This window comes from Apium graveolens, chromosome 6, assembly GCF_009905375.1.
Source record: "Apium graveolens cultivar Ventura chromosome 6, ASM990537v1, whole genome shotgun sequence".
Taxonomy (NCBI): domain Eukaryota; kingdom Viridiplantae; phylum Streptophyta; class Magnoliopsida; order Apiales; family Apiaceae; genus Apium; species Apium graveolens.
The window spans coordinates 84704880-84718324 of record NC_133652.1 but is presented as its reverse complement, the minus strand read 5'-3'; the positions used below and the strand labels follow the sequence as shown (position 1 = coordinate 84718324).

The 13445-nt window shown below is 42.5% G+C and overlaps 2 non-coding genes across 2 annotated transcripts; one reads left to right on the top strand and one right to left on the bottom strand.

Annotated features, from left to right (window-relative positions):
- Positions 1–6332: 6332 nt before the first annotated feature.
- On the top strand, positions 6333–6439 carry LOC141669809 (small nucleolar RNA R71). Its single transcript, XR_012554067.1, has one exon. It is a non-coding gene; the product is annotated as a small nucleolar RNA R71 (small nucleolar RNA).
- Positions 6440–12651: 6212 nt separating this feature from the next.
- Positions 12652–12758, bottom strand: LOC141669690 (small nucleolar RNA R71). The gene has a single exon (XR_012553958.1). It is a non-coding gene; the product is annotated as a small nucleolar RNA R71 (small nucleolar RNA).
- Positions 12759–13445: the final 687 nt, after the last annotated feature.

The window sequence follows — 13445 nt, the reverse complement described above, 5'->3', positions numbered from 1 at the left end:
GAGTATCAGGCGGTGGGTATGCAGAGTCCTCACCAAAAACTGGCCACTGGATATCAGCTCCAAGGCCTCGAAAAGCAGTCCCTAACGCAAGGGTGAGCTCCTGAGCAAACCTGCTCTGCGTCTCATACATGGCATCCATCCGCCGTGAAAGCCTCCTATACTGGGCATCACCCATCCCAGCACCCTCCTGAGCTCTCGACGAACCAGCCTCACCATGCCCTGGCCTAGCTATAGTAGCACCTCGTGCTGGACGCCCTCCTGGAAGACGATAACCCAGCCCATGCTCCTCAGGCTCACCACCGGTCCACTCCTGCATCCCATTCAGAGTGCCAGAATCTATCGGAGCTGCTGGCAACTGCAACTGCTCATGAGCCGGCCAGTTCACTCCCACTGCTCGGCATAGCTTCGTAACCGTGGATGCATAAGGGATGTTCATATGCTTTGCTCCCCTCAAAAACTTCAGAATTCCTTGGTAGATAAACTCACCAAGGTCCACATAGTATTCCTCATTCAGAATTCCCCACAACAGCTGTGCTCTCTCAACTGTGACCTCGTGTGCATGTGAAGAAGGCAAAATATTAGCACATATAAATGCATTCCATGCACGGGCATACCTGTTCATGGCGATCGCCGGAAAGTGACGATACTCATTATTGGCTGGACTGCGGTTCCAAACTGTGCCCGGTCGACAGAGAGTCGCACAAATCAAATCCAAGTCAAAATCCTCAGCAGTCTTTTCATTCCAGTTCTCCTCCTCGGGCTTCCTCTCTCGTTGTCCGATCACACGGCGAATCGCCGCAGGATGATAATCAACTGTTAGCCCACGGACTACAGAAACCCCATTATTTTCAGCCTTCGCGTTCGTGTAGAACTCGCGAACAACGCTCATCGGTACTGCTTCGGGTGACTCACAAAAAGCTATCCACCCCTTCTCTACAATCATGGGCAACAACTCACCATCCCTCCCTGATGGTAAAAACCCCCTCTCTTTCAGAATCGGCTTCCCCAACAGCCTAGTGTACTCCTCCTCCGCAGCTCTGTCAGTTAACCGAGGTCTTGCAGCAGTACCCCTCGATGAATCAGCAGTAGGAACTGTGCTGCTGCTGTCAATAGTGCGTGCTCTCTTGGGTGCCATTGATTCGTGAATAAAAGTGTGTAAGAACTGATTTTTGATGTTTGTGAGAGGGTTTAAGTGTAGGAAGTTTTGTGGGAGATATGTAGGATAGGTGTATGTATATATAGGGTGTGGATTAGATTAGGGTTTGGGAATTAAGGGCTAAAATGATGGGGTAGTGGGAACAATTCGTGGGTTTATGGGCTAAAACTGTTTTTGTGTTTTTTTTTTTTTTCTGAACTGTAAAAAATTTTATGGAACTCGACCCCTATGCGGCCGCTCAGCATTTCTGCGCGGGCGCGCAGCAAGCTGCGCGGGCGCGCAGAGGGTCTCTGGAAAAAAAAAATTTCCGCCCCTGTTTTCTGATTTTTTTGTGTTTTTGGATAGGTTATTAACTTCTAAGGGTTCCTGTAACAACAATTCATGGGTTGCCTCCCACGCAACGCTTCTTTTTCGTCATTAGCTTGACGTTCCGTACCTTTCTCAAGTAGTCAACAAAATGGCACTAACCACCTCTCGGTTTGCCATGTCCCCATAGTAGTGCTTCAACCGCTGACCGTTAACCTTGAATGCTTGGTCCGAATCATTCTCAAAAATTTCCACCGCTCCATATGGAAACACAGTTTTGACAATAAAAGGTCCAGACCATCTTGATTTCAACTTCCCAGGAAAAAGTCGGAGCCGAGAGTTGAATAACAGAACTTGTTGCCCTGGCACAAATAACTTAGGATGTAGCTTCCTATCGTGCCACCTCTTCACCTTTTCCTTATACATTTTGTTATTCTCGTACGCTTGAAGTCGAAATTCATCAAGTTCATTAAGCTGAAGCATTCTTTTCTTACCAGCTGCATCTAAATCCAGGTTCAATTTCTTCAATGCCCAGTAGGCTTTATGCTCAAGCTCCGCCGGTAGATGACATCCCTTACCGTACACCAACTGAAACGGTGACATCCCAAGTGGAGTTTTGTATGCTGTTCTGTAAGCCCAAACAGCTTCATCGAGCTTTAAAGACCAATCCTTCCTTGACGGACAAACAACCTTCTCTAGAATACGCTTTATCTCTCTGTTAGACACTTCCGCTTGACCATTTGTTTGCGGATGATAGGCAGTAGCTACTCGATGATTCACATTATAACGCTGCATCATAGAAGTGAACTTACGGTTGCAAAAATGCGATCCTTCATCACTTATGATTACCCGAGGCATTCCAAACCTTGTGAAAATTTGCTTATGAAGAAAATTTAGTACTACCTTTGTATCATTTGTCGGTAAAGCTTTAACTTCGACCCATTTTGAGACATAATCGACTGCCAGCAAGATGTACTGATTATTGCAAGACGAGATAAAAGGCCCCATGAAATCGATTCCCCACACATCAAAGACCTCAACTTCAAGCATCACATTTAATGGCATCTCATCCTTCCTTGACAAATTTCCCACTCTTTGGCAACGATCACACCTTAAAACAAACTGATGAGCATCCTTGAACAAAGTAGGCCAGAAAAAACCTGCTTGCAGAATACGAGCTGCCGTCTTCTCACCTCCATAGTGTCCACCATAAACCGTGGAATGGCAGTCTCGTAATATCCCCTCCGTCTCACAGAACGGGGTACATCTCCTGATGATCTGGTCAGCTCCCTGTCTAAACAAATATGGTTCATCCCACATATACCACTTCACCTCATGCAGAAACTTCTTCTTTTGAGCGGATGTCAAATTAAGAGGCATTATATTGCTGACGAGATAGTTTATAATATCTTCAAACCATGGTTCTTCCTCCTGAATTGCAAACAACTGCTCATCCGGAAAAGATTCATTGATTAACGTCCTATCTTGTGAAGTAGAATCGGGATTCTCCAACCTAGAGAGATGGTCAGCTACTTGATTCTCAGTACCTTTTCTATCTTTGATCTCTAACTCAAATTCCTGAAGTAAAAGCACCCAACGAATGAGTCTCGGCTTCGAATCCTTTTTAGAAACCAGATAGCGAATAGCTGCATGATCAGTGAATACTGTTACTTTCGTACCAAGCAGATAAGATCGAAATTTCTCAAAGCCAAAGACTATAGCCAAAAGCTCCTTCTCAGTAGTGGTGTAGTTCAATTGGGCCCCATTTAAAGTCTTACTCGCATAGTAGACCACATGGAAGATATTTTTCTTGCGCTGTCCCAGAACTGCACCTACCGCATAATCACTCGCATCACACATCATCTCAAACGGTTCTGTCCAATCTGGTGCTGTAATAACTGGTGCAGTGATCAAACTCTTCTTGAGAGTCTCAAATGCTGCCAAACATTCATCATCAAATTTGAAAGGCACATCTTTCTCAAGCAAATTGCACAACGGCTTAGATATCTTTGAAAAGTCCTTGATGAATCGCCGATAAAAACCCGCATGACCAAGAAAACTACGGATTCCTTTCACAGAATTGGGTGGGGGAAGATTTTCAATGACTCCCACCTTGGCCTTGTCCACCTCCAGACCCTTGCTAGAGACCTTATGCCCAAGGATAATGCCTTCACGCACCATAAAATGACATTTCTCCCAATTAAGCACCAAATTAGTTTCCACGCATCTTTTGAGTACGGCGCGCAGATTATTCAAACATTCATCATATGAGTGTCCAAAGACGGAGAAGTCATCCATGAACACTTCGACGTTATTTCCAATCATGTCAGAGAATATAGCCATCATACATCTCTGAAAGGTGGCCGGGGCGCCACATAACCCAATCGAAACTCTACGAAAAGCAAATGTGCCAAATGGACAAGTGAAGGTAGTCTTTTCCCGATCCTCTGGTGCAATACAAATCTGATTATACCCGGAATAACCATCCAGAAGACAAAAATACTCATGTCCCGCCAATCTGTCAAGCATTTGATCAATAAATGGAAGAGGAAAGTGATCCTTCCTTGTGGCTTTGTTCAATTTCCTATAATTCATGCATACTCTCCATCCTGTAACTTTTCGAGTAGGGATGAGCTCATTCTTTTCATTTGCGACCACAGTGATACCTCCTTTCTTAGGTACACATTGTACGGGGCTCACCCACGAGCTATCAGAAATAGGATAAATGATGCCTGCATCTAGCCATTTCAGAATTTCTTTCTTTACCACCTCCTTCATGATCGGGTTCAGTCTTCGCTGCTGTTCCACAGTTGGCTTACTACCTTCCTCTAACAGAATTTTATGCATACAATATGAAGGACTTATCCCCTTGATGTCTGCTATGGTCCATCCTATAGCCGATTTGAATTCTCTCAAAATCCTTAAGAGCTTGTCTTCCTCACTACTTGAAAGGTCAGCTGAAATAATAACAGGTAACGTAGATGAATCACCTAAAAAAGCATACCTCAAGTGTTCAGGTAATGGTTTGAGCTCCAAGGTAGGTGCTTCCTTTATTGATGGTTTGAGCTTCCCTTCAGCATTCTTGAGGTCAGAAGTACCAAGAGATTCAAATGGTATGTCCAGCTTTCGCTTCCAGGGAGAAGCGTTCAGATATTGTAATTGCTCGTTGCTATCTTCATCATCGCTGTCAAATTCCCCCACTAAGGCCTTTTCCAATGCATTAGACATTAGCATGTGCTTGAGTTCCGAAGTAACCGCGGAATCAATCACATCCACTTTTAAGCACTCCTCATCTTCTGTAGGGAATTTCATTGCCTTGAATACGTTGAAGGTCACATCCTGATCTTGGACCCGCATAGTAAGTTCCCCTTTTTGCACATCTATCAAGGTACGGCCAGTAGCCAAGAAAGGCCTCCCCAAGATTATGGGAATCTTCTTATCTTCCTCAAAATCCAGAATAACGAAATCTGCAGGAAAGAAGAGCTTATCCACCTTGACGAGCACATCCTCAACTATGCCCCTTGGGTAAGTAATGGAACGGTCAGCCAATTGTAGCGACATGTATGTGGGTTTTGGATCAGGCAGATCCAGCTTTTTAAAGATCGACAAAGGCATTAGATTAATGCTTGCTCCCAAATCACAAAGGCACTTGTCAAAAGTTAGATTGCCAATGGTGCAAGGAATGGTGAAGCTTCCTGGATCTTTCAGTTTTGGCGAGAACTTTTGCTGCAGAACAGCGCTGCATTCTTCCGTGAGAGCAACGGTTTCAAGGTCATCCAGTTTCACCTTCCTTGAAAGAATAGTCTTCATGAACTTCGCATAACTAGGCATTTGTTCCAGAGCCTCAGCGAAAGGTATATTGATGTGAAGTTTCTTGAACACCTCCAGAAACTTCCCGAACTGTCTATCCAGCTTTTGTTGCTGCAATCTCTTAGGAAAAGGTGGTGGAGGATAGAGCTGTTTCTCCCCTGTATTAGCCTCAGGCAGAGTGTGTTCAACAGTAGTCTTCCTTGGTTCCGCCGCTTTCTCCTTTTGCTTAGATTCTTCATCTCTAACTTCAGCTTCGACTTCTTTTGCCTTTTCAGCATCAGCTACTTTTCCAGACCTTAAGGTAATAGCCTTGACTTGCTCTTTAGCTTCCTTCCTGCCTGGTACTTCCGTGTCACTGGGAAGAGTGCCAGGTTGACGATTGAGCACTGCATTGGCTAATTGACCGATTTGATTTTCCAAGGTCTTGATAGAAACCGCCTGACTCTTGCACAACAGCTTAAGTTCCTCAAAATCAGCACTAGTGGGTGCAGCTGCACTTCCCTGTTGAGGATATGATTGCCTTGTAGCATACTGCTGTGGTTGCTGGAATCCAGGTGGGTTAAACTGTTTACTCACTCCTTGCTGATATGTTGGCTGAATCGCATTCTGATTATTCCCCCAGCTGAAATTTGGATGATTTCTGTTATTAGGATGATAGGTCACTGGCACAGGCTGCTGTTGTCGCTGATAATTATTCACATACTGAACAGATTCGTTGACAAGAGAACACTGATCCGTAGCATGAGAACCTGCACAAAGCTCACAAACCATAACTATTTGATTAACTCCATACGTAGCCAGAGAATCGACCTTCATTGATAGCGCTTGGAGCTGGGCTACAATTGCGGTGGCTGCATCAACTTCCAGAATACCTGCTACCTTGCCTGACGTCATCCTCTGAGTTGGGTTTTGATGCTCATTTGCAGCCATCGTCTCTATAAGATTATACGCCTCAGTATAGCTTTTAGCCCATAAGGCTCCTCCAGCTGCTGCATCGAGCATGGGCCGAGATTGGGCCCCCAAACCATTATAGAAACCAGTGATCACCATCCAATCCGGCATTCCATGATGTGTACATTTTCTCAACATTTCCTTGTAGCGTTCCCAAGCCTCGCACATAGATTCTGTAGGTTGCTGCGCAAACTGAGTAAGAGCACTCCTCATAGCAGCAGTCTTTGCCATTGGATAAAACTTCACCAGAAACTTTTGCGCAAGATCTTGCCACGTAGTGATGGACCCAGCTGGTTCAGAATGTAACCAGTCTTTAGCCTTATCCCTCAGTGAGAATGGGAAAAGCCTCAACTTGATAGCCTCATCAGTCACGCCATTATACCTAAAAGTGCTGCAGATCTCGACAAAATTTCTTATGTGCATGTTGGGGTCTTCAGTTGCCGCTCCTCCAAAAGAAACAGAATTCTGCACCATCTGAATAGTGCCCGGCTTGATTTCAAAGGTGTTAGCTTGAATAGCCGGATGAAGGATGCTTGACTGAATATCATCAATTTTAGGCCGAGAAAAATCCATAAGAGATGGATCAGCTTGAATAATACGATCTCCCATGTTTACTGGTTCTTTCTGCTCAGCTCCTGAATCCGAATCCTCAAAATCTAACTTCTCCGGAATATCAAGAACTTCGTTTGTCTCCTCAGCTGTATCTAAAGTCCTCTTGCGAGCACGAGAACGAGTTTGCATAAACGCTTGCTAAAGTACCTGAAACACAATCGAAAAGAGTAAGTAACTATTACGTCCTAATCACTGAGTCCTAATGACCAATGATGGTAAGCACATAAAATAAACAAATACGCCGAGTCCCCGGCAGCGGCGCCAAAAACTTGTTAGGGCGAAAACACGCACTAATATTCACGCAAGTATACGCGTTCGCAAGTAATATAGAATACTTTCTAGTTCGTTCCCTCAGAGACTCAGACTAAATTATTGTCTAATTAAACTCACTCACCAATGTATGATTACTTCTCAATGTTAAGATAATAACACTTAAATTTGTTGATTAAATATTAACTATAATTAACTACTTAATTAACCACTTAACTAACACTTCAAATTATCAATAATAAAACACTCATGAGATCACAACTTCATTATTACTTCCTTCTATAGCCATTGTTATTACCTTTAGCATGTGACAGTGATGATATTAATCGAATAACACAAAACTGATAAAAGCCAACTTTCATTGTACTAATACCATTCTACCAAACATCCACAATTAAGATAGAAGTTGAATAGTCATCAATTATGTTGAGTTCCTATATGTCTACAGAAATTGACAATACAACGATTTAAGCACGAGTTATTTCTTTTGATTACATAGGGCAAATAAAACTGTTAGAGTTACCCACTAATCATGCACAACGTACATGAACCTATGCTAGCATGGCAAGTTCTAAATCTCAAGATCCACCATCACTTCACAAGAGACTAACACCCTATCTTATATGTTCGCGACGCACATAAGACGAATACGCACAACCAATACTAGATATCATGCAATCATCACACACTAAAGTATTAAACAATTAACTAAAGAATTCCATAATAAATCCGTTGTAACCCCATGATCACGATTAGCCCATAATAGAACTTATCGCCATCATGGGTTCATATGAAATCATGACAAACAACACAAGAAAATAATAACTACACTAATTATATTAAAACAGAGTACGTCACAAGAGTAAATAAGTCAAAGCAAGAAAACTAGCATCCAACGTTACAACGAAACAAGAATCACAAGAATATATGCTTCCTCTTCGTTGCGGTGTGCTAAATCGGTCTTCTTCCTTATCTCATTTGCTTCTTGCGTAAAACACAATCTAAATCATAATCTCCTTAATACTCTCTATGAAAACGTCTCAAATCTACCTATATAATAGTCCCATAAAACTCAGATTACATAGAAGTTGGAAGCCACACAGAAGTAGAAGTCTAAAATAATTCAGCTTATTCCCCGACCTTGCGCGGCCGCTCAGCATATCTGCGCGGGCGCGCAGGCTGCTGCGCGGCCGCTCAGCATTGCTGCGCGGGCGCGCAGGACCCTAGTGGAAAAATTCCAAGCTTGCTCCGTTTCTTCGCCGTAATCTGCCCATTCCTTTCCTCTCGCAATGGTGAACACATGCCAAGGCTTATTCTTGATGATTCCTCCCCCGAAATGCAACTATTACCCTGAAATGCATAAACACTAGAAAAACGCATCACATACACAAAATACTTGATTTCAAGACACCAATTTAAGCCATTTTAAGACGTTCTGAGTGGTGTAAAATTCCACTTATCAACGTTGCGATTCGATATCTCGTCTCGAAGAAGGACTCGAAGCCTAGATTAATTAGATGGGTTCTTTTGCTTCAGGAATTTGAATTAGAGATCAAGGACAACAAAGGTACTGAGAATCAAGTCGCTGATAATCTCTCTCGTTTGGAAGACCCAAATGCAACTTTACAAGATAAGAAAGTAATAAATAAGTCTTTTCCCGATGAGCAGCTGTTTGGGGTACAAGAAGAAGAACCATGGTTTACAGACTTTGTGAACTACCTTGTGAGTAATATCATGCCTCCAGACTTGTCTTATGCTCAAAGGAAGAAGTTTCTTCATGAGGTGAAGTGGTACATGTGGGATGAACCATATCTGTTTAGGCAAGGAGCTGACCAAATCATCAAGAGATGTATTCCATACTGTGAAACAAGGGGGGGATCTTGTGAGACTATTATTCGACTGTTTATAAAGGCCACTATGGTGGAGAGAAGACAACAACCCGTGTCCTTTAAGTGGAATTCTTTTGGCCTATATTGTTTAAGGATGCGTATCACTTTATTTTGAATTGTGATCGATGCCAGCGTGTGGGTAATATGTCCAAGAGGGATGAGATGCCTCTTAATGTGCTTCTCAAGGTTGAAGTCTTTGATATTTGGGGAATCGACTTCATGGGACTATTTGTCTCATCTTGCAATAATCAGTATATCTTGTTGGCAGTCGATTATGTGTTGAAATGGGTTGAAGTTAAAGCTTTACCGACAAATGATGCGAAAGTAGCGCTTAATTTTCTTCATAAGCATATATTCACACAATTTGGGACTCCAAGAGTCATAATCAGTGACGAGGGATCACATTTTTGCAATCGCAAGTTCACTGCTATGATGCAAAGGTATAAGATGAATTATCGCATTGCTACAGCCTACCACCCTCACACTAATGGTCAATCTGAGTTGTCTAACAGAGAGATTAAGCATATTCTAGAGAAAGTTGTGTGTCCATCAAGGAAGGATTGGTCTTTGAAGCTTGACGAAGTTGTTTGGGCGTATATAACAGCATATAAGACTCTATTAGGAATGTCGCCATTTCAGTTGGTTTATGGTAAGGGGTGTCATTTGCTTGTAGAGCTCGAGCATAAAGCATATTGGGCTTTGAAGAAGTTGAACCTTGATTTGGATGCAGCTGGTAAAAAAAGAATGCTTCAATTGAATGAACTCGACGAATTTCGGCTTCAAGGATATGAAAACAACAAAATGTATAAGGATAAAGTCAAGAGGTAACACGATAGGGTCTGGTGCTTAAATCATTTGTGCCAGGGCAGCAAGTTCTTTTGTTCAACTCTCGTCTCCGTCTCTTTACTGGAAAATTGAAGTTGAGATGGTCCGGACCTTTCATAATCAAAATCGTATTTCCGCATGGAGCTGTGGAGATTTTTGAGAATGATCCAGGCCTAGCTTTCAAAGTGAATGGTCAGAGGTTGAAGCACTACTATGGGGATATGGCAAACTGTGAGGTGGTTAGTGCCGTTCTATAGTCTACTTGATCTTGAGATTCTACGTCAAGCTAACGACGTAAACCAAACACTTCTTGGGAGGCAACCCAAGTTTGTTGTACTTTAGTAGATAGATGAAGAAGGAAAAAAAGGAGAAAAACACAAAAAAATCAGAAAATAGCAAAATTCAGTGCCAACTACAGTAGCACGGCGCGCCCGCGCTGAGAAGCGGGGCGGCCGCGCTGAAAAGTCAATAGCACGGTACGCCGCGTTGAGAAGCGGGGCGGCCACGTTGGTTTTCCAGAAGCACGACATGCCCGTGCTGCCAGGTAGGGCGGCCTCGCAGGGTCACTGAAGTCGAAAAAAATATAAGGCAGAAAATAGCAGAAAATCGGGGACTTCAATACAAATTCAATTTGTACCCGAATTTCCCTTCTCCACATCCCATATTTCCCTCTCCAAATCAAACCCATTATTCTGATAAGTGGCATTTTATACCACTTAGAACGTCTTAAAATGGCTTAAATTGGTGTCTTGAAATCAAGTATTTTGTGTATTTGATGCGTTTTTCTAGTGTTTATGCATTTCAGGGTATTAGTTGCATTTCGGAGGAGGAATCATCAAGAATAAGCCTTGGCATGTGTTCACCATTGCGAGAGGAAAAGAACGGGCAGATTACGGCGAAGAAACGGAGCAAACCTGGATTTTTTCCAGTAGGGTCCTGCGCGCCCGCGCAGCAATGCTGATCGGCCGCGCAGCAGCCTTGCGCGCCCGCGCAGAAATGCTGAGCGGCCGCGCAGGGTCGGGGAAAAGGATAAATTATTTTAGACTTCTACTTCTGTTTGGCTTCCAACTTCTATGTAATCTGAGTTTTATGGGACTATTATATAAGTAGATTTGAGACGTTTTCACAGAGAGAAGCGAAGGAGATAAGGAAGGAGATTATGTTTTAGATTGTGTTTTGCGCAAGAAGCGAAGGAGATAAGGAAGAAGACCGATTTAGCACACTGCAACGAAGAAGAAGCATATATTCTTGTGATTCTTGTTTCGTTGTAACGTTGGATGCTAGTTTTCTTGCTTTGACTTATTTACTCTTGTGACGTACTCTGTTTTAATATAATTAGTTTAGTTATTATTTTCTTGTGTTTGTTTATCATGATTTCATATGAACCCATGATGGCGATAAGTTCTATTATGGGCTAATCGTGATCATGGGGTTGCAACGGATTTATTATGGAATTCTTTAGTTAATTGTCTAATACTTTAGTGTGTGATGATTGCATGATATCTAGTATTGGTTGTGCGAATTCGTCTTATGTGCGTCGCGAACATATAAGATAGGGTGTTAATCTCTTGTGAAGCGACGGTGGATCTTGAGATTTAGAACTTGCCATGCTAGCATAGGTTCATGTACGTTGTGCATGATTAGTGGGTAACTCTAACAGTTTTATTTGCCCTATGTAATCAAAAGGAATAACTTGTGCTTAAATCGTTGTGTTGTCAATTTCTGTAGACATATAGGAACTCAACATAATTGATGACTATTCAACTTCTATCTTAATTGTGGATGTTTGGTAGAATGGTATTAGTACAATGAAAGTTGGCTTTTATCAGTTCCGTGTTATTCGATTAATATCATCACTGTCACATGCTAAAGGTAATAACAATGGCTATAGAAGGAAGTAATAATGAAGTTGTGATCTCATGAGTGTTTTATTATTGATAAATTGAAGTGTTAGTTAAGTGGTTAATTAAGTAGTTAATTATAGTTAATATTTAATCAACAATTTTAAGTGTTATCTTAACATTGAGAAGTAATCATACATTGGTGAGTGAGTTTAATTAGACAATAACTTAGTCTGAGTCTCTGAGGGAACGAACTAGAAAGTATTCTATATTACTTGCGAACGCGTATACTTGCGTGAATATTAGCGCGTGTTTTCGCCCTAACAAGTTTTTGGCGCCGCTGCCGGGGACTCGGCGTATTTGTTTAGTTTATGTACTTACCATCATTGGTAATTAGGACTCAGTGATTAGGACGTAGTAGTTAATTACTCTTTTCGGTCGTGTTTCAGGTACTTTAGCAAGCGTTTATGCAAACTCGTTCTCGTGCTCGCAAGAGGACTTTAGATACAGCGAGGAGAAAGACGAAGTTCTTGATACTTCGGAGAAGTTAGATTTTGAGGATTCGGATTCAGGAACTGAGCAGAAAGAACCAGTAAACATGGGAGATCGTATTGTTCAAGCTGATCCAGCTCTTATGGATTTTTCTCGGCCTAAAATTGATGACATTCAGTCAAGCATCCTTCATCCGGCTATTCAAGCTAACACCTTTGAAATCAAGCCGGGCACTATTCAGATGGTGCAGAATTCTGTTTCTTTTGGAGGAGCGGCAACTGAAGACCCCAACATGCACATAAGGAATTTTGTCGAGATCTGCAGCACTTTTAAGTATAATGGCGTGACTGATGAGGCTATCAAGTTGAGGCTTTTCCCATTCTCACTGAGGGATAAGGCTAAAGACTGGTTACATTCTGAACCAGCTGGGTCCATCACTACATGGCAAGATCTTGCGCAAAAGTTTCTGGTGAAGTTTTATCCAATGGCAAAGACTGCTGCTATGAGGAGTGCTCTTACTCAGTTTGCGCAGCAACCTACAGAATCTATGTGCGAGGCTTGGGAACACTACAAGGAAATGTTGAGAAAATGTCCACATCATGGAATACCGGATTGGATGGTAATCACTGGTTTTTATAATGGTTTGGGGGCCCAATCTCGGCCCATGCTCGATGCAGCAGCTGGAGGAGCCTTATGGGCTAAAAGCTATACTAAGGCGTATAATCTTATAGAGACAATGGCTGCAAACGAGCATCAAAACCCAACTCAGAGGATGACGTCAGGCAAGGTCGCAAGTATTCTGGAAGTTGATGCAGCCACCGCTATTGCAGCCCAGCTCCAAGCGCTATCAATGAAGGTTGATTCTCTGGCTACGTATGGAGTTAATCAAATAGCTATGGTTTGTGAGCTTTGTGCAGGTTCTCATGCTACGGATCAGTGTTCTCTTGTCAACGAATCTGTTCAGTATGTGAATAATTATCAGCGACAACAGCAGCCTGTGCCAGCAACCTATCATCCTAACAACAGAAATCATCCAAATTTCAGCTGGGGAAATAATCAGAATGCTATTCAGCCACCATATCAGCAAGGAGTGAGTAAACAGTTTAACCCACCTGGATTCCAGCAACCACAGCAGTATGCTACAAGGCAATCATATCCTCAACAGGGAAGTACAGCTGCACCTACTAGTGCTGATTTTGAGGAACTTAAGCTGTTGTGCAAGAGTCAGGCGGTTTCTATCAAGACCTTGGAAAATCAAATCGGTCAATTAGCCAATGCAGTGCTCAATCATCA